This window comes from Rhipicephalus microplus, chromosome 3 (genome assembly GCF_043290135.1).
Source record: "Rhipicephalus microplus isolate Deutch F79 chromosome 3, USDA_Rmic, whole genome shotgun sequence".
Lineage (NCBI taxonomy): Eukaryota > Metazoa > Arthropoda > Arachnida > Ixodida > Ixodidae > Rhipicephalus > Rhipicephalus microplus.
The window spans coordinates 11,441,078-11,462,828 of NC_134702.1; the positions used below are offsets into that span (position 1 = coordinate 11,441,078).

At 45.2% G+C, this 21,751-nt stretch overlaps 1 protein-coding gene and 1 long non-coding RNA gene across 2 annotated transcripts in view; one reads left to right on the forward strand and one right to left on the reverse strand.

Moving 5' to 3' along the window:
- LOC142803591 (uncharacterized) overlaps window positions 1-21,751 on the reverse strand; it is an 82,537-nt gene that overhangs the window by 45,571 nt on the left and 15,215 nt on the right. The window lies entirely within an intron of this gene.
- LOC119163920 (neprilysin-1) overlaps window positions 6,669-21,751 on the forward strand; it is an 87,159-nt gene continuing 72,076 nt past the window's right edge. The window contains exon 1 of the mRNA XM_037415992.2: window positions 6,669-6,790. The gene's annotated coding sequence lies outside the window, so the exon portion shown is untranslated. The remainder of the gene's footprint in view (window positions 6,791-21,751) is intronic.

The window sequence follows — 21,751 nt, forward strand, 5'->3', positions numbered from 1 at the left end:
ATGGATGGACGGATGGACGGATGGATATGGCTGTACCCTTTAGATCGGGCGGTGGCTAGCGTAATAGTTAGAACTGAACGAGAGGTGGCTACATACAGGGGACGCACAGCCCACGCCTTAAGGAGCTTCGCTCCTAAAATAAATTGTCTCCTCATTCCTGTAGCAACCTGCGTGGGAAATCGAGGCCCGCTCCTGCATTTACAACACGAAATTCGTGGCGGGATCCCGAACGCAGGCAAAAAGTGAAAGCTTCAGCTCGAGCCACATTAAGTACAGCGGTATCACGAACCAACCGGATTCGATGGAACGAGACAGCCGGGGAATCCACAGCTCGTGCACTGTATTACCTATTTAACGACACACCCGGGTTCGCCTTTGTTCGCTGCTGCTGCGGCAGCACGAGCGTCGGCTATGCAAGGGTCCAAAAAAACAAATCCTCCTGGCTCCAAATCGTAGCCCACCAGCTTAGGGAGTCCTCTGAGTACGAGTGATGCGCGGTTTTGAGCAAAACATCGATAACAAGTGAACTCTTAACACAGTGTGTCCAGCTGTTTTTATTTTGTCCTTTTTTTTGGGGGGGTGGGGGGGGGTTGATGGTGAAAATAGGAAAAGAACACGATCGATTGCTTTGTCATAGGAATTAGTGTAATACGAAAAGGAAACGAGCCTTCACAGAAGTAGTTGTATGTTTGTTGGCAATATACACATATATTTCGCAATGGCTGTTCGTATTTGACAGATAGTGAACAGTTTCTTGTGGATGGGCCCACGTTTATTCCTGGTGGCACATCTCCATCTCGACAATGGTGAGCTCTGCGCGAAGATGGCGTCGACATCTACAAAATAAACTTCGGTACTCGATATGCACTATTTCAAAGCGGCATCATTTTGGGCGAGAAACGGAAATGTGTGCGCTCCCCAGTGGTATATGGTGGCCTACGCCTGTGCCAAGGCATACTCTACTATCGCGTTTCAGCAACGTGAGATAAAGAGTTCGTAGCTTGAACCGTTAACACTCAAAGGCGCTCCGCTCCCCATAGGCGCTTCTTTCGTTGCGCGAAAAGACCCACTTGCACGATACTCACCCATTGACGTCGTTGAAATTCTGCCGCGCTCATTGTAGCCGTTATATTAATCAGCACCGTCACTCCCGAAGCAGAAGGCTGATCAGTGGGGCGAAAGAAGGGGAAACACCCTTGGTTCATTTGGAAGTTATCCTACACTGTCGAGGAGGCGTCACACGCTGACGCTAAAGGCAAACAACACAAAGGCTTCGTCCCCGAATAGAATCACAGCGCACGAAGTCTTTCATACAACGTAGTCTCCTATACAACTACTAAGCAAGATGCTGGATTGGGCTAGTTGGTATTCCGTTTAACTGTTAAGTAGCGCAAACTTCAGGGACGAGAGACAAAAAAGGCGAGACACAAGTGCTAAACTTCCAAATAAAGTTTATTGAAGAAACGCATAAAAATATATACAGGTGACCACGCACCTGTAGCAGCTACACAACCACGAAACCACGACACCCAAAGTAACACGCTTCAGCTCGACAGCATTTACGACAAAAAATATAAAATACTTCTATAGACGCCAGTATCTGCCCAGGCGGCGCTGCCAAAAACGCCGCCAAAAACGCCGCCACCAGCGCCCTCATCGCCGCGCTGGCCACAACTAGGTAGTGCAAAAAGAGCCGTCCGCTTGCTAACGTGCATAGGCCCTCCTCTTTCATTGTTGTTGAGGCGCGGTTTACTGAAAATGAAGGACCTGGCAAGCTTTTTCCGTCAATCCAACCTCGCTTCGGAAAAGTAGGAAGCTCATCATAATAACGAACTGCAGGTACAATGGAAAATACGTTTCAGTTATTTCGGCGTGCTGCAACTCGCAATTTAAGTGCAAGCGAGCATCGCATGACATCGAGTTCGAGGCAAGCGCTCCGACGAGCGTTTTGTAAAGCCTGAACGCGTTGAATTTGGACATACACATGATGCTAAAGGGATGAAGTGCATACGCGAGCAATGTATCTTACGATCAGCGGTACGAAGCTCGCTTTATGCGGCACGAATGACCCCGGCGATTTTCGCCTCTTTAGTTGCCTTCTCCATACATCTCTCGCTTACTGTGCATTGAACTGTTTTATTAGGCGTCATACAATGTTATGTTGACGGTCATTTACCGTTTATAAATGCTACAAACGGGGATACTTGCGTGTCCACTTTCTCGGTGCACAAATAAAGCAAAACCGAGGCCTCCGAGATAACTCCGGCAGTCACGGACACCAACGTCAAGAAAAACTTGATTGCGGTCACGACCAACATTTCGCGCTTTACCTGTATGACGGACAGTGTCAATTTTTATGAAAAGGAATACGGCGACGCGTGGCCATGCGCGCTTCGGCGGCTGCTGGCAGCGCGTTCAAGTGGGAGCGAGAGCCACCACTCTCTCTTGTCGCGCCATCTCGCGGTGAGCCAAACAACCGTTCGTTGCTGATCTGGAACCAGTGGCAAGATTGTGACCTCCTCCCCCTTCAAGGCGATTACTGGCTCTCGCGTAATCGCCTTCAAGGGGGAGGGGGTCGCAATCTTTCCGCTTGTTCCTTATCAGCAACGAATGGTTGTTTTGCTCGCCGCAAGATGACGCGACAAGAGACTGTGGTTGCTCTCGCTCCCGCTTGAACGCGCTGCCAGCAGCCGCCAAAGCGCGCAGGCCACGCGTCGCCGTGTTCCCTTTCATAAAAATTGACACTGTACATGTTATCATTTGTTACGATAAAGCCGTAACTTAAGAGCCTTAAAAGCCTACGTGCGTGATGCTGCATTGTGGCGACCACTTCCGCTTATCGGTATAATCGCGGCGTGTGCGATGTTTATCGCGCGCTTCTACAATCTGCTGTTGCACGGCGCGCACCATACTGAGAAGTTCTATTGAGCTTCACAATAAAAGTTACAACGGTTCTCCGTCAAGGTTACCCAAAACAATAACAGGATACCTATACACATTATCACACTTTTTCATGCGACCGCTGTGGAGAACGCGAGTAATTTACTTACGCAACACGTTCGCAACGGCCCATATACAACGCTTTAGCTATTCTGCTTCGCCAAAGCTACGGAAAGCGGTAAAACTGAAATCCTCTAGATTCGTGGCAATTCCCAACGCACCGCGTCAACTAGGGTTTTCTTTTTTTTTTTCGTAGAGCGAGGAGCTGCTGCGTCTGCTTTTGTTTTCAACGTATAGTTCTGGTTTTGCACACGCTGGTTGCACCCGATTGCGCAGCTAACTGTGCAAAAAAAGTGGGGCTTTGCAATACGACGCTACATCTGCAGGGGAAATAGCCTGACGGTGCTCGCTGCAGAGGACACGTATCTAAACTGCTGCAACAAGCAAGAAGTCGATAAAGCACAGGAAGAAGTAGCGCACATGTTGCACAACGAGATTGCAAATCTCCCTAACGAGATCCTATTCGTGCCTGGGAAAGCCTATACATTCATGCTAACCTCAAACATTGGCGTAATCAATGGTTTGTTAAACGGAGCAGTGTCGAACGGAAATCGCTGGATGTCAGTGCTATACGCTCTTCCTACTCAGGTTTCACGGTATTGGAGCTGCACTTAGACACCGTTCGCTAACAAGAACGATGTTTTTTTTTCTAGTTTTGCTTTTCCACATGATCGTGTGTATTTTACCAATTTAATTTCCGTGACAGAAATGCACCCTGGCATAAAACATTATCGGGTAAAAATGAGAAAAGTACTTATAAAGGGACGAAGTGGGCTAAGCTAAGGGTTGTATATGATTGCACTGAATCAGTATTTGTCACAAATTACAATTAGAGTCATATAAATGGTGGAAATTATCATAAACCCAATAAGTACAAATATCATAAACGCAATAAGTACAAACGCTTCGATAAACTATTAGAAAATCGATAGTTGTGGTTCAGTTGGAAAGTTATATCCAACAGCGAAAGCCTTGCATGCTTCATTAAATAAGAGAAGCGATCGTCACCATCGACAGCGACTAAAGACACGTGACTAAAGATTGCGTCCTCATGAAGTCATCATGTGGCACCATCATGAAATCACAGACTACCATTATTCGTGACGTCATTATGACGGCACATGATAGAACGTCGCGTAATGACGTCATCACACGAAATCAACGCATTGATTGATATGTGGGGTTTAACTTCCCATAACCACCATATGATTATGAGAGACGCCGTAGTGGAGGGCTCCGGAAATTTCGACTAACTGGTGTTCTTTAAGATGCACCCAAGTTTGAGCACACGGGCCTACAACATTTCCGCCTCCATCGTAAATGCAGCCGCCGCAGCCGGGATTCGATCCCGTGACCTGCGGGTCAGCAGCCGAGTACCTTAGCCACTAGACCACCGCGGCAGGGCCAAAGGCAACGCATGATTAAATATGTGCAGATCCCGTGGCAGTGCATTACCACACGAGTTCCAGAAATCTTGGCATGATTCCGATCTTGGAGGCGATGCGAAACCATGTTAGGCGCAGAAAGCTCTCGGTGGGTGGGTGGGAGGTGCGCAACAAATTCTAACGCACTGAACACGTAGAAGGCAAGCCGTCATGTACCGCTTCTCAAACGTGACAAGTCTCCGTGAAAAAGCTCGCGTAATAGCCTTCTGTCACGCTTACTATACGAAAGGTAATGGGGTGAATGACTCTGGAGTCGCCCGTTAATGTCACATGTACGCAGTTGTTATGCCCACTTTCGTACGTGCTCATGGCTAGATTGATAACGTCATCAAATTATTCAGTGCGTCATTATTTATTCAAAAATTAAGCCATTTCGTTGCAATTGTGCTGAAGCTATTCCCCAAAGTTATTCAGCATCCTAGCTTCAGGAAAGTGCGAAAGCGTGTACAAAGAAAAGTCCCATTAAAATCAGCATGGTAGTTTGACAGACATAAAGTGATATATCCCTATGATGAACGACGACATTGGACTGCAGACTGCGCATGGCTCTAGCACTTATTACGAGCCCGCGAATGAAAAAAAAAATCGCAAAGCTCACAGCAATATATCCTTTTACAAGTACTTTGAATTTCTTAGGCCAGAATTTTCAATGACGTAGAGACAAACGTGGGTAGCGTATACCAGCGTTGGCCGCTCTCACTGGTCAAGCAGCTGCGCCCATGAGCGCATGTCTCAGAGGCACGTAAGTTCTACAGCCCCAAGATCAAGGAGCTTTAGTAAGTGCTATTAAGTGCGCACCAGATGCGCCACCTGGTGTATCAAAGCTGCGATACATTACGGCTGGTCCGTGGCCTCAAAGAGCCCTTAATGATCGCGTGACAATGCGACTCACCTTGATCGTATTCTACAGGTCGATAGAATTCATTTTTATTATGATACGGCAACAACGTCATAATAAGGCGTGCTGCTGCTGACCCGACGGTCGTGGGTTCGAACCCGGTCGTGGTGATCGCATTTAGGCGGAGTCGGAATGCTAGAGGCCCGTGTGCTGTGCCACGTCAGCGCACATTGAAGAACACCAGATGGTCGAAATTTCCGGAGCCCTACACTACGGCGTCTCTCGTAATCATATCGTGGTAATACCCCATATACTATTACTAAAGCATCATGAAATGATGTGAAAGGTTCGACAGAGTAAAATTACGGGACAACATTGGCGCCCCCTAGAGATGGCAAAGAAGGGCTTTCTTCCACCTTAACAATCCCTCTCCCCCCACCTTCCACCTCTTGCCGTGTGCGTAGCTTATGCTCACAAAGCTGATAGTTCAATTTGTTGCCGATAAATTATGCAAGTTAAAAAGATATTGCGTCGAATTATGAAGCCACGAATCAACTCGGGACTTCACGTCAAGGAGCTACGCGACTGCAACATGAAATGAGTCGAGGACATATATTGCACCTAAGTTCCACGCTAGCCAAGTGCGGAAGATGAACAAAACATTATCACTCGTATAGGGAGTCTTTTAACAAAAATATTTATGCCCCACCTGTCAGCCCGAATGGGAAGAGGCACTAAGAAGCCCCGACAGCAGAAGCCCCGACTTCGCGCGACGCTGTGAGCTTCCGCGTTGACGTTGAGATCTTGTGGGTGTACAATGACGGCGCACATGTGCTATAGCGCGTAGCGTGTTCTGGCTCGCAAAAACTGCGCTACTCGTGGGATTTGCTTGACGCGTTCATCTTGCGCCCATTATTCGCGTTTCCCCTCTTTATTATTTTCCTCTCTATGTGTCCCTTGTTTCCAGTATGTAGCGTATTCCCTGCTCCAATGCATTCGAGTGATTTTCAGTGTCATAATAAATAAACAAAATATACCAAGACACTTTCTCACAGTAACGCCATTAGATAAAAAAAATTGCGTGCCGCATCCAATAGACAATCTTAATAACATCGTGATACAGCGAAATAAAGTTTAAAAAATACAAATGGTGACGCCGCCTAATAACAAGGTCAACGGGGGTGGCACATGCATCACGTGATCTTTACCGCACTTGACGAGGGGCCCAAAACATGTGTCGGCGAAAAAGCGTGAATAGCTACGCCGAGACACTTCTCGGGGGAAGACGAGGGCGCGCACGAGTGGAGCGCCCTGATTGGTCTATCGATCCCGACGGCGGGAGTCAGGAAATCGCGGACCGCGCCTGGCCAGTTGATTCTCGAAAGGCGGACCGCGAAGAAAAGCGCATCTGCTCCGCTCCGCAAGGTGTTCGATTCCCATCGCGTCAACTGGCCGCGTGCTCCGCTGCCCGAAGCGCGCTCGAGTGGCCATGCGCTCTGCTTGTCCGGTGAGTGTGTACTGTCGTCTGCTACTGCCACGAGAGTCGTCTGTCAAAGCGAGCGAACGCACGTTTGTCACGCATCAGGTCGGCCCGTGTTGTTGTGTCCTGTATGAAGTGAGAGCCGCACGAATCGGAGTTCGCTGGATGCTGCAGAGCTAAGAAGCAAACCGTCAGCATAAAGCAAGTCTAGAAAAACAAAAACAAAAATAAACCACGCGACTTTCGCGAAGAAGCCCAAGACAAACCGAAAGTTAATGAATTTCCGCACTCTTGACAATATTTTCAGTTATAATAAGGAAAACTTACCTCAAATACTTAAGGAAGTTTAAAAAAATTCACTTTAATTATTTTGTAAAGCAAAAAAACAGGCGCAACTGTGACGTAAAGCACATCTTTACCTTTCACATTGCCCCCAGGGTATACTCTCTATTCGGTTGAATGCACGTTTGCCAGTGCATTATTAAAGTTGCTCGTTGCTTTTTGATCCCCGCTACGAATGTTTGACTTTGACACTCAACTATACAACGTCATTGATGAACGCGCTACTGGTGAACGGGATGATGACTAAATTAATTATGTTTGCTGGAAAAAAATTCAACCCCCTTTAAAAAACAGGAAAAGCGACTGCAAAATATTACTCGTGACTCTGCAAAAAAAAAAGAGTAAGGCAAAATCGGCATATTATAAGCGGACATTCTGGCACGAACTCGCAAGAAAAAGCGACTTTTTAAATATCGCTGCAAAGTACGAAAATGTGGGGGCGAGACTAACTAAATAAAAAGAATGGCGCTGCTCGAGTTGTTATTGGGCTTTCCGCTGGATACTCGATGACTAGATCCCGCCTTAGAATGCCAATAGGTCGTATACCATTGTCTATACCAAACCACGGTGTGAAAGGCATAATGGACTTTTTATGGCAGCAAACAATATCGCGGCTCGTATTCTAAACTTATGTCTTACGATAAAAAATGTTCGTAAGCGAATAATCCAGTCAGTTCGGTTGGTGGACGTATTAGAAAAGTCGTTCGGATAATGGAAAAGAAAGAGGTATGCATACTTAACTAGCGCTTTCGAAATTTACGTTTTACCGATTCGGTCTTCATTTCATGCCTGAACTTATTTGTGGTATAGCTCCAAATCGGTCACGATTCGAGCCTCGTGACTTCCGAAAAACAGTGATAGAGTCGTGGGAATGAGAAGCGGCACTGTTTTGCATCAGAATGACGGAGCAGCTTTGCTCTAACAGTGAGAATACAGTTTGCGTGTTTTGCGTTATACAGCTAGGTATAGCACGGCTGTGCTTTAGATAAGCAGGTGCCTCCTCAGAGACAAGGCACCTAGCCTAGGAGTATTAGTACTGGTATTAGTATTTTGTACTTTCTAGAGACAGAATAAAAGTAATTATCTAATGAAACTCCCGCAGTTGTTAGCCCGTTTTATCGCCTGCATGGCTTGTAACTCCATGCAGGCGTCGAGTTATGATTATGTGAAATATACAATGATCAGACATACACACGAATAGTGCGCACAGTCGCAAACACATTTCTACGCACAGAAGAGTCATTCGCAAACTTTCGTCGAGTCGAGTGTTCCTGAACAACAACAAAGGGCGCTTTTGTGTTGCGCATCGCACAATCGCTCACGGCCCGAGAAAGTGCTGCAGTTCGAGAGTTGCTAGATGCTACCTACTTGACAGGCAAGAAATTACAAAAGTGGAAATATAATGTTTTTTTTTTCATTTTTGAAACTATTTTGAAGTATAAGTATAAAGAATGCCGCTTAAGTACAACGGGGAGGTGAAGAAATCACTTGAATTATATTTTTACAGATAAATTTTAGCAACTATGAGCGAACGCACATATTTACTTTATGACGCTATCTCCAGGCTATTCCCAATTAGGTGAAACGTGATTGCACGTTTGTCAAAGCATGATTACTTGTTGATTGCCTCAACGTATGTTTGACTTCAATACTCAACTAATCAAACTACTCGATCGACAAACCCGCTATCAGTGAAGGACAAACACGCTATTGGCGAACATGGTGACCACTAAAATAACTATACTTGCTACGACTATGCAAATAAGCAGCCCCCCTCCCCATGCCTCCCCCCCCCCCAAAAAAAAAAGACGCGAAAAGGAACTGAAAAGTTCTGCAAACGACTCGAAAAAAAAAAAGCCAAAATCCGCTTATTATAGGCAGCACTGGTAACTCTACCGGTAGCTCAAACCGCGTTGCAAATGAAATACTGCCTTCGGAATCTGTCTTTGTGCGTCGTAGCGGAGACAGTCGAAGATTTGGGTCTTGTATTTGCGGTGCTCGCGGGCAAGCACGAGTACATGCCTCTGGTGTGCTTGAAAACTGATTCTCGACGTTGCCTATACGAAATACTTCAAGAGAGAGAAGTAAAATGGGTAACACCGTACAATTTCCTTGTTTCGAATTCAACTTTCAAGAATACAACAACTAACGTGCCGCCATATGCATGTACTTCAGCGAGTGACGACAAGTTGCGATCTTTGGTGTCTCTTTAACTACATGTGCCTCAGCTGACAAAAAAAATCATTCACTCCTCTGCAAATAAAAAAAATAGTATTATAGATAATTGTATATGCTAAGGAAATGGAAAAAAAGTGCCGTCTGAAAGTTTTCCTAATTATTTACGCGGATGACGATTTAGTCATTGTACATTTTTGTTAGCAAGGTGTCTATTTTGCACCTACTGATTTATCATGATAATAAAAGAAAGCTTCAGACTGGCGGTACAAAGCCCACAGAGAAAACAGAAAAACTTAAAGCACGAAACCGTGACATTGGCAAACACGCAGTTTATATAGAACGTTAATACTTATTTTTATTTTTTAGGGTATTTAAGAAGTCTATGCAAGTACAATTAATACGTCGGAGTCTATGTACAGGAGGATTCTTTACCTCCAGCCTCAAAGTTTCACGTACGTACTTTTTAAGATAGGCCACACGCAAAAAAGCCCAAATACACTCGTCCTGAATGTTTCTTTGTTCGTCTCGTCTATTTTGCGCTGCTCTTTTTCTTTTTGACAGTGTGTGACCAACTAGCCCGACGAAACGCACTTCTGACACAAAAAGGTACACATTTACAGAATCACCCAATGACGGAGTAGCCGAAATTTAGAAACTTATGGCACTCGAAAACTATACGTTTCAAAACACCGGACACAGCTCGAAGCCAACACGTTTTCAGTTCGCTCAGGAGTTATTAGTCAGCGTGATAACCAAATTGTGCGGGAAGGGGGGCGGGGGGGGGGGGGTGGAAAGAAACGCGAGCAATGCGGCGTCTTCATTATTTGCTGTTTCGAATTTCTCTTCAAGTGGTTGTGGACGTAATGGTGATATAGAGCCACATATATATATGGTACAAACAGCGGCCAATCTAGCATCTTTTTATTGCCACCAATGACAGAGCATCCCGAAAACAGCGTGTCGCGTTGTTCGCCTTTTTTTTACATCCTGCCCTGTACGTGCGAATGGTGCATCAAAGGCGGTGTTGTGCTGACAGATCGGGAAGGACACAAAAGCGATTCTCTCGGCACTTTGAACCGAAGCATGCAGTCAGTTCACATCCAGTACGGTGTAGTTCCATGGCTCCTTTTTCGCGTGCTTTATAATCACACTAACTTAATCGCTAACACTTCATCAGCGTCTGTCGACTGCTATAAATACCTTGCACTTCACCAATGTGCTTATTTGGGCCGGTTGCTACATGATCAACGAAGCGAAAAAAAAAAAAAACAGCGTGACAGAGACGGACCTTCGATAACGCTCCTCACCAGGGCATTTGCGTATTTGACAAGCGAATGTTTGGGTAATCGCAGATTTTTCCGTTGCACACAAGCATAACAAAAGTTACTCTTCCATGTCACTCTTCTCCTCTCCCTCCTTTTCAAGTTTCGTGTGCTATATACAACGCCAGTATAAAATAAAGACTTTGGTTGTAAGTTCAGCGCTTCGTCCGTCTCTGTCAATGTCCTGTGCCCAAGCGCTATTTTTTCGCTTCGTTCACCTTGCACTTCACGTCTCCCGTAATCTGTCCCGAAATGCGCGCGTCGAGTATAATACTAACGAAGAAAACCGCACGCTTGGTTATCAGGGCCGGAATCTTTCTGCTGTTCCATCCTCACTGAAGTCAACACTTTTAAAACTGTGTGACTATGCTTTGAATGACCCACTACTTCTTCATTACACATGCTTTAGGCTCTGAATCGCATGTCACACGGTGTCAGAGTGAAACCACCTCTCTTTCTGAATTCATCTTGATTTTAACAGCGCACTGGAGAACGAGGACTAGAAGAAAAGTGCCCTTACTTTTCTAGTCCTCGTTCTCCAGTGCGCTGTTAAAATCAATACCAATCCGTACCAACTCGCTGAAGTTGCAATTCTCTTTCTGAATACGCAGCCCTTCTCAATCTCAAAAATTAATTGTTTGTCTCACTCTGGTGTCGCACCATAAATGGTCATCATGGCTTCTCGATCCATCGCAATATATCTCGCCTCAATCGTTTCTCATCATGTTCGAGATGATTGTCACAATACTTTGGTGTACGCCCTTTTGCAGCGAAAGCTGTTATGAGATCACAACTCGGGTCACGCACCACCAAAGTTGTCCGCCGCCGTCGCCGGTGTCCGTAACCACATTGCACGAAATTAGAAGAAAAAAAAACCTAGCACCAATGACACAGTGGAACTCAAATACGGGTCCGCTGGGTGCCAGACCAGTATTCTACAACTGAGCTACGCCCGTGCTTGGGACTTGTTGGCAAACTTGCCTAAGGCAGGCTTGATGTCGGGAAAGCAATCACGTTAATACGACTTGTAAAGTGTATTAAAGCAGCGAAAGAACAATCTGTCATCGCACAGTGCGAATAGCGTAACGAGCGGGCCGTCCACTGCTCCAACTCATTACAAAAGCTTGTTCTTGTTCCCCTATTAACTGTGGCGCATACCCACTTCAGGCATAATTCCTCATCGTCGTAAGCCACTGCGTGAACAATTGGCACAATGTTCCTTGCAATAGTTTAGCATATACCACGCTTCTGAGAAGAATGACGAAAAATAGCATAGCCAATGCCGCCCTTCTACCAAAAAAAATATTAACAATGCCGTAGTGAGAATCAAGCAAGTGTGTTTGCAGCAGCCCAATGAGTGTTTAGAAAAGGCTCTGAAAGGCCACTCTTCTAGCTTTCGCTGTGGCTATAGATGCTGCGCCTTACGCGCAGGCCTGGCGTTTTTTTTTTTTAATCCAGCTCATTGCGTATAAACTAAGACCGATCACTGCTACATGTCATCATGCGTACTTACGGGACGACTCTTTAGCGCCACTGTTGCGGCCGCAAACAATACCCACCAAATCGGAATCGCCTTACTAAATGCCTTGTAACATAATTCGTATTGATATTTCTACGCTTTTATATTATTGTACACTCTTTTCCGCAGTGCCTCCAGGTTTCAAATGCTTTTTAATAAATAAGAGTAAATAAATAAATAAATAAATCATTTAGATTTCAAGAAATTAACGGTGGAACAATGATCTCTGCTTTTTGGTCCTCCGAATAAAAGTGTTTTCTTTTTGCATTAAAAAAAACAACGTTTTCTGGCGGCTCAATAATGTTATCATGTTACATTGTAAGCACATGTTCGCTTTTGTAAAGAATATTGTAAAGACGATTATGCGTCCAAGTCAAGCTAAAATATAAAGCGAACCTGATTGATTGATATGTGTGGTTTAACGTCCTAAAAGCACCACATGATTATGAGGGACGCCGCAGTGAAGGGCTCCTCTTATTTCGACCACCTGAGGTTCTTTAACGTGTACCCAAATCTGAACACACGGGCGTACAACATTTCCGCCTCCATCGAAAATGCAGCCGCCGCAGCCGGGATTCGATCCCGCGACCTGCAGGTCAGTAGTCGAGTACCTCAGCCACTATACCACCGCGGTGGGCCATAAAACGAAGAACGCTATCTCTATCCTAAAGTGATCAATTCAAGCAGAAAGTTTTACATGCTCTGCGATCCTAAAAAGTAGAGGAAATCACGCTACAAATTATGAAACAAAATATATAATCGTTCTGTATTACGTTATGGGCAAACTCACGGGACGAAGAGAAGAGACACAAACTAGCCCAACTATCAGTCCTGCTTCCGTATTACGTGTAATAAATCATTTAAACGCCACCTCACTTTCTGCAGGCATACAATGGTTCAGTAGGAAAACTACGAGAAAGCGCAGACAGAAGTAGCGGCGTGTTGGTATGAGAAAGACCAAGACGAGAAGTTGCAATTCGAAAGCGGCTGCAAAGTGTAGTCGTTTATGATGCTTACGTAACGCAATCGAAAACATGGCAATTCGATACCGCATGTTTGTCGAGATTCGCTTCAGAAAGCTGATTTATTATTAACAAAATTATGATAACAAAGCTTGAGCGTATTACACAACTTGAGTTCGTTTTGCTACACTTTTATTCATTACTACATTCTAAGAAAAAAAAAAGATGATACCGCGTACCATGGAAATCGATCTTATGCGAAGCAGGTGGAGAGAAAGTGACTGCGGTGTAATTTATTATTGAGCAAAACGTTACGTAATGACGCTAAAGATATGTGCTAATGTCGCACGGACAGAAATATTTATGTTAAACAGTCACTCATGTTTTATATAAGCAGTTGCTTGGAGTTCCGTAACAATACTAACCGCAAAATGCGTACTACCAGCGCCAAGAAGCGGTAAGCCGATGTAGCGCTTGCGCTTGCGAGGCTGGTAGCCCTGGACAGTGATCCGTAGACCAGCTAAAGTGGATAACGCCTAAATGTACAAATGACGCTAAGCCGACGGGCTGACTATATCACAGAGTACATATGCAATGGTTACAAGCTTTGGCAGCCAGCATTGCAACCACAATTGACGTTTCACCAAGATTATGTCTGTATCGGATCTCTTCCGAAGCTGTTACGAGACCCGGCATGGCTCTGTGGCAGAATACTGGATAGCCACGTAGAATAATTGGGTTTAATTCTTGCTGGGACACTGATATTTATTCCTTGCACTTGTCGGGTCAACGCAGCCGATGCTTATTGTTCTTCACGCTATCGCACTTAAATTGTCAATGTCTGTTTTCGCCAGTCATGGGTACATATAAAGTGGCAGTACCCTGTGGCGAATGCCTGCATACCGCGGCCTGTATGCTATACTGGTATGCGCCACTCGTGTCTGCAGGTAAAGATTTGACAGCATACGTGACGATATTTTCGCGTTATACACGTCGTGACCATTGTCAATGTCTGTTCTCGCCATTCCTGGGTACATATAAAGTTGCAGTACCCTGTGGCGAATGCCTGCATACCGCGGCCTGTATGCTATACTGGTATGCGCCACTCGTGTCTGCAGGTAAAGATTTGACAGCATACGTGACGATATTTTCGCGTTATACACGTCGTGACCAGCCATACATATTGGTCGAACACTCTTACCCTCCCATAATAACTATGATCTACATTAACTTAAGAAGGCGATCACGAAAGCATCCAGACGTAGGCGGACAGACAGACAGACAGACAGACAGACAGACAGACAGACAGATAGATAGATAGATAGATAGATAGATAGATAGATAGATAGATAGACAGATAGATAGATAGATAGATAGATAGATAGATAGATAGATAGATAGATAGATAGATAGATAGATAGATAGATAGATAGATAGATAGATAGATAGATAGATAGATAGATAGATAGATAGATAGATAGATAGATTAGTAACTCTCAAAGTGCCTATACAGTTCGCTAAGAAATGCGTCGCATAAAAAATGTGACTTCTTTACGGATGGTCTTAACAAGCCAAGTTAATTTAAAGGGTATCTCCACTCTCTTTTGGGGTCATTCTATTCTCTTCATAGAGTCATGTGACCCACAGGAGAATTAACGTCATGCCTCTTTAAAGAGTCTTATGCGTGGTAAGAACTCTTAGGGACGAAGCTCCTTAGAGCGTAGGCTATAGTTCCGCGTCGGCGTAGCAGCTACCTCTAGTACTCGGAGCGCTCACTAGATGGCATTGAGGCGCTCACAGCACTACCACTCTGTGTCGGGCTGTCACGGTGGATGGACGTGTTTTTCGAGCGCTCCGGATCGACTGCGCAGATAAGTGTTTTTGCATGTTTTGAGCTTGTCTTTATAATTATAAAGCAGCGGTTGAAATCTTCGTAGCACTTATTTTATGGTACGGATTTTTCAGGGGCCAGTCACCAGGTATTTATTAGTTAGTGCGGGTGTGTGTGTTTGAAATTTTGTTGTTTTTTTTCTTTTGCCACCCCGTGGGAGAGGTGCGCGTACATAGAACACGCAGATTTTTGTGGTAGAGTTTAGGGTAAATTTTTGTGGTAGACTTTCTTTTTTTTCGTAGTGCAGGGCTCGAGTTTAGTGATTATCGAGTATAGGGACAATTGGTGTCAGAAAGACATGGCTAAAAAGACTGTAAAGTGTTCAGGATGTGGAGTGGGTTTGAAAGTGGACCCAAGCGTAGAAGCGAATGGAGAAGAAGCTGACGCGAAGTGTAGGCAATGTGAGGTCGAGGAAAAAATGGAGAAAATGATGGTTGCTTAAAGTGAACTGCTGGTGAGAATCGATGAGCTCGAGACTGCGTTGGCGACAGAGCAAGAGAAAATGAGGGCAATGGGAGAAAGACTGAAGTCCCCCGAGGAAGCACTAGCGAAAATAAACAAAGAAGCGGCCTACGGAGAGAACAGTAGAGAACCGGCAACCAGAACGGTGGAGAAGGAAGAGCAAGCAAGCTTGGAAAAAACAAGTTTAGCCGGTTCAACTGTCGCAAGGCCCAGCTTCAGCGAGGTAGTGGTGGGGCTGGGAGGGGAGAAAGCAGCCGGCGTCACAGGTGCAAGTAGCCCCCAGGTGCAGGACGCTCCAGCTGAAAAGTCACAGCATGTGATAATCGCCGGGGACTCGAATTTAAATCGATGCACAGAAGCCATAAAAGAGAGGGTAAGAGGTGACAAGAGGGTTGCAGTAGGGGCGTTCCCAGGACTCAAGCTGGAAGCAGTCATGAGGCAAGCGAGCCCTTCGGGGTGCAGGATAGCTAGTAACAAGGAAAACAACCAGGGAGACTCTTCGACAGGTGTTATGGACAGATACGATTCCAAAGTGGCACCAATGTCTAAGACAGGTAGAGTCCGGGGCATAAATAGACGTAGCCACGAGCGCCGAGCCCATTCAGACATAGGGTATATTAACATGCAGGGTGGTAGGAACAGGCTGAAGTGGGAAGAGATAGAAGAACAGCTAAGGGAAGAGAGGCCGATGGTATACGGTTTTGTAGAAACACATCTCTGGGACATGGAACAACCTCCGCACAATCCGGACTACGCGTGGAAATATTGTAATAGAACAGAAGGCAGCAGAAAGGGGGGTGGTATTGGGGCATTCATTCATAAAAGTACAGACTGGCAAAGGGTCAAGCAGGAGTGCAAGGAACATTTATGGCTAAAAGGGAAAGTGGCAGGTCAAATGACACTCCTTGGTTTCGTGTACTTGTGGACGGGAGCAAAGGCCAGAGAGGAAAACCAGGCAATGGTAGAGTGTATATCAAAGGACATTCAGGAGTTAGGAAGAGAGTGCGAGATAATTATACTAGGAGACATGAATGCGCACATAGAAGATATAGATGGGTATACCGACCCGACAGGCAAAATGATCATGGGTATGTGTGAAAGGCTTGATTTGATCATTTGCAACAGTACCGAGAAGTGTGAAGGGCAAATAACATGGGAGGTAGGAAGGCTGCAGTCGACGATAGATTATGCACTGATGTCACATAGGATGTATGATAAGCTTAGGGGAATGCACATAGATGAAGGTGGCTCCAGAAGTTTGGGTAGTGATCACAAACGTATCAAGCTAAGTTTTAGAAGAGCAGTGAAAGTGGGAAGGAGACAAGATGAGCAACTACCGTTAAATTTTTATTCAGAAAGGCAAATTGAAATAGCCACTAAGCAAATTGAGAAAGTAATCACGGAGGATAATAAGACAGTGTGGACGTACACGAATCTATCTAATTAGACTCTTTGAGCTAGAGCTTGCTAAGGCGCGTAACAAGTCACCCCGGAAAAGAAGACACAAACCCAAAAGTTGGTGGGATGAGGAAGTTAACAGAGCTAGCAAAACGTCAGGAAGCCTTTAGGGAACACAGACATGCTAAGCAGCGGGGGGAACCGACAGATGATGTTGAAAGAAAATGGGCAATCCTTCTAAGCTGTAGAAGGGATGCATCCCTTCTGATCAATGAAAAGATTAGAAGGAAGGGAGCTCAGTGGCTGGCAGAAGTACATAAAAAAGATAGAAAGGCAGCTGCGAAATTTTGGAACCATCTAAACTCCCTAAGAATTGATACGAGCCTAGAGCAGAGTTTTATAACTACAGCCCAAGGTGCTAGGCTAGAAGGAAACGAAGCTATTGAATATATAAGAACAAGGGTGACAGAAAAATTTCAACAAAGAAGTACTTTATGCACCACAATAGACAAGGACGAATCAAGTGGTGCAATGGCTCCATTTTCACAACAATAGTGGGAAAGGGCTGAGAAAAGGGTTCCCAGTATTACATCAACAGGTCCAGATGGCATTCCAATTAGGCTGATAAAAACATTAGGTCCGAAGTCTAAGCAGGCTTTGAGAGAGGTCGTGAGCACAATAATAATCGATGGTGAAGTTCCCGATGCATGGAAACTTAGCAGGATGAGCATGATCTATAAAGGAAAGGGGGACAAAGCTGACATAAACAACTACCGTCCTATAACAGTGACATCAGTGGTCTACAGGCTGGCGATGCAGATTATAAAGGAAGGACGGCAGGCGTGGATAGAGGATGAGGGGGTGCTGGGGGAACTGCAGGATGGGTTTCGGAAACACAGGAGGTTGGAAGACAATCTGTTCTCACTGACGCAGTGCATCGAAGTAGCAGAAAAGGAATACAGGCCCCTGTGGCTAGCATTTTTGGATATCAAGGGAGCGTACGATAGCGTGGTTCAAGAGGAATTGTGGGGAATACTGGACACACTAGGCGTGGAACATGTAGACACTAATCTTTTAAAGGGTATCTATAAAGGTACCAAGGTAGTTATAAAGTGGGAAAAACAGGTATCGAAGCCTGCAGAGGTAAAACGGGGGCTTAGGCAGGGGTGCCCCCTGTCACCCTTATTATTCATGATGTACCTACAAGGATTAGAGGCAAAATTAGAGGGAAGTGGACTGGGCTTCAACCTCTCTTTAGTCAAACAAGGAAAACTTATTGATCAGGCACTACCAGCATTAATGTATGCAGATGATATAGTGCTAATGGCCAACAACAAGGAAGATTTGCAGAGATTGATGGACATCTGCGGTAATGAGGGAGATAGGTTAGATTTTAGATTCAGTAAGGAAAAATCAGCAGTCATGATTTTCAATGACAACGAAGGTAGTGAGCTTAGAATACAGGAGGTCACGCTAGAGATAACAGATAAATACAAATATCTGGGAGTGTGGATAAGCAATGGGACCGAGTATCTGAGGGAACACGAAATATACGTGACGACCAAAGGTAACAGGAATGCAGCAGTGATGAAAAATAGGGCACTGTGGAATTACAATAGGTATGATGTTGTGAGAGGAATATGGAAAGGGGTCATGGTTCCTGGGCTGACGTTCGGCAATGCGGTCTTGTGCATGAGATTAGAAGTTCAAGCAAGATTAGAAATTAAGCAACGTGGAATAGGTAGGCTTGCTTTAGGAGCTCACGGGAATACACCAAATCAGGGAGTACAAGGTGATATGGGATCGACATCATTTGAGGGCAGGGAAGCTAGCAGCAAGATAAAATTTGAGAAGCGATTGAGAGAAATGGGGGAAGAGCGTTGGGCTAGGAAGGTTTTCAGCTACTTGTACATGAAGAATGTCGATACCAAATGGAGGAAGCGAGCCAGGAAGTTGACTGGTAAATACTTAGAAAACAGCAGGTGGCCAAACCAAAAAGAACTATCAGTGAAGAAGAAAGTGAAGGAAACGGAGACTGACATGTGGAGAATGGGCATGATTAAGAAGTCCGCACTAGAGATCTATCGAACTTTTAAGCAGAAAATTGCCAAGGAAAGGATCTATGATAACACTTGGGGTAGTTCTCTACTGTTTGAGGCCAGGACGGGAGTATTGCGAACCAAGACATATCGGGCCAAATATGAAGGGGTAGACACAGTATGCAGTGCGTGTGGAGAGGAAGAAGAAACTGCCGAACACTTGATAATGTTCGGTAAAGGGATGATGGCGCAGAGTTTTTCAAAGCACTGGGGTTTAGGGACCGGGAGGGCAAAATAAACTTTAAGCGTGTAGACTTAACTAGAAGGAGGTTATCTGATTGGTGGCTAAAGTCAAGGCACGAGTGAAAATTAAACTCTTCACTGCAAAGTACGAATGCTCAAACTCACTTTTTAAGAAAAAAAAATAAATATAGTTTTTGGTTCATTAGGTATTACGGCTTGGTGGCGCTAGCCACCGCCCGATCTAAAGGGTACAGCCATATCCATCCATCCATCCATCCGTTAGTACTCGAATCGCTCACGAGATGTTGCTGCGGCACTCGCTCCACTCCGATGCTTGCTCTCATGTGTTAGGAGACCACGTTCGCTCTTGCGTTAAAATGCGTTCACTCTTGGCGCGCTTCCTCTTTCGCCGACAGCCTGTGTGCTTTCATCATTTGATGAAATGTCTGCTTGAGCACATCTTCTTACATTCATAACAAACAGCTATCTGAAAATGTGCTGTTTATATAGCTGCTGTGGTGATGGTTGATTGATATGTGGGGTTTAACGTCCCAAAACCACCATATGATTATGAGCGACGCCGTAGTGGAGGGCTCCGGAACTTTCGACCACCTGGGGTTCTTTAACGTGCACCCAAATCTCAGCACACGGGCCTACGACATTTCCGCCTCCATCGAAAATGCAGCCGCCGCAGCCGGGATTCGATCCCGCGATCTGCGGGTCAGCAGTCGAGTACCTTAGCCACTAGGCCACCGTGGCGGGGCAGCATACCGGATCCTAGCATCTGCTTAACTTCCCTGCCTTCCTCTTTGCTCTTCTCTCTCTCTCTCTCTCTCTCTCTCAACACCGCGCGATCGTCAGCAACCTACAGTAGCTTCGATGTTAAAAATGTCGGGCGATCGTCTCATGACCCCTTCAATTCTCGCCACCACGTTTAGAGCAAACTTAGATAATACTGACTCCAAATACCAGCAACATTTATTTTAAAAAAATATCACGGGTATTTGCAGCCAGCATCCGTGCTGCGGGTTTTGTTGTCACAGCTGACGACGAGACAAACACGCTTGCATGTATGATAAAAGCTGGGCAGGGGCGAATCAGCCATTGGTTCGAGAGAGATATTTTGATGAGGCACTAGTGGGGGTGCCAACCCTGAAACCGGGCATAGTGGGGGAGGATGTTTCCGCGGCACTACCATCGTCGGAAAACTTGCGCGGGGTTGTTGCTGCTATATATGTCCAGTGACCATGTTGCCGCCTTACTGAAACGACATTTGCATAATATGCCACCACGACGCACACGTGTTCACCTACGAGTGTCCTTTTGCACTTTTTTTTTTTTGCTGAAACATGCCGTGTGACTGCTACCGACAATGATCCCCCACTTTGCTTTTTTTGTAACCTTCACTGTATTGCTTTTGTTTACCACTTATCGCACTCAAGCTGCTAAAGGGGCCAATGGGTGTATGTGCCAATAGTGAATAAATAAATAAATAAATAAATAAATAAATAAATAAATAAATAAATAAATAAATAAATAAAACAGTGGAAGCCATACAATACACACGTAGCCCCGGACCAAACGGGGTTGCATTCTACAGGAGACGAAAATTCTGGTTTGCAGCACAATGGCAGCCAAACTACGCCATGAGTTAACTTCGCTACTCACGTTCCATGAAGCTTTCTTAAACAAAATGTGTGACTTATCCTTTACTGCCATTGATTATACAGAGCAGCACTATAACAAAAGGGGTAGCTCGGTGGAGTTTCATGTAACGACAAAGTGTTTAACCGTTTTCGATTACACCTTCGGGCGGAAAATTGTTTCTTTGGTAGTGTCAGGTGTAGGGAATACGTTCTTGCACGACCATGCACCTGTCAAGTGGACACTGTTACGACATGTTTGTCGCATTTAAAGTAAAAGAAAACCCATCGCTACGTTCGGAAAGGCATGCAGATACGATCGTTGAACTAAAAATTTTTCCACAGGTTTAACGTCCCAAAGCCACCATATGATAATGAGCGACGCCGAAGTGGAAGGCTCCGGAAATTTCGACCACCTGATGTTATTTGACGCACACCTAAATATAAGTAAACGGGCCTCAAACATTCTTGCTTCTATCTAAAATACGGCCATCACAGCGGGTGGTCACCATAACCACCATAACCGGGCATCATAGCTATGCACTAGACCACCGTGGCGAGTGGTCGCTGAACTGAGCAAAAATGGTCGAATTTGAGAGAAATCGCACAGCCACGGCAAGGCATCAAACTTGTACCAGTGTTTTTTTTTTTAGAGGGGCTTTCAAGTGTGCGGTTCCTTGAAGAAATGTGCGGCAGAAATGTAGCGCAAGCACAAAATGGCACGACAAGAATCGGGCAACAATATCGAACGATGATAATGTTATCCAACCGTTTTTGACGACGTGTCTGTGGGCGAGAAAAGTTTATATACAAGTACCACGAACACTTTCAAGTGCCATCAGTGGGGCTCCTGATATATCGGCTACCGCATTCAGTGTGCACCCAACAGCCTGAGGTCGCGAGTTCGACCCCGGCCACGTTTCTATGAATGCAATATGCAAGAAACCCATGTATTGCGCGATGTCACTGCACATCAAACAACACCGAAT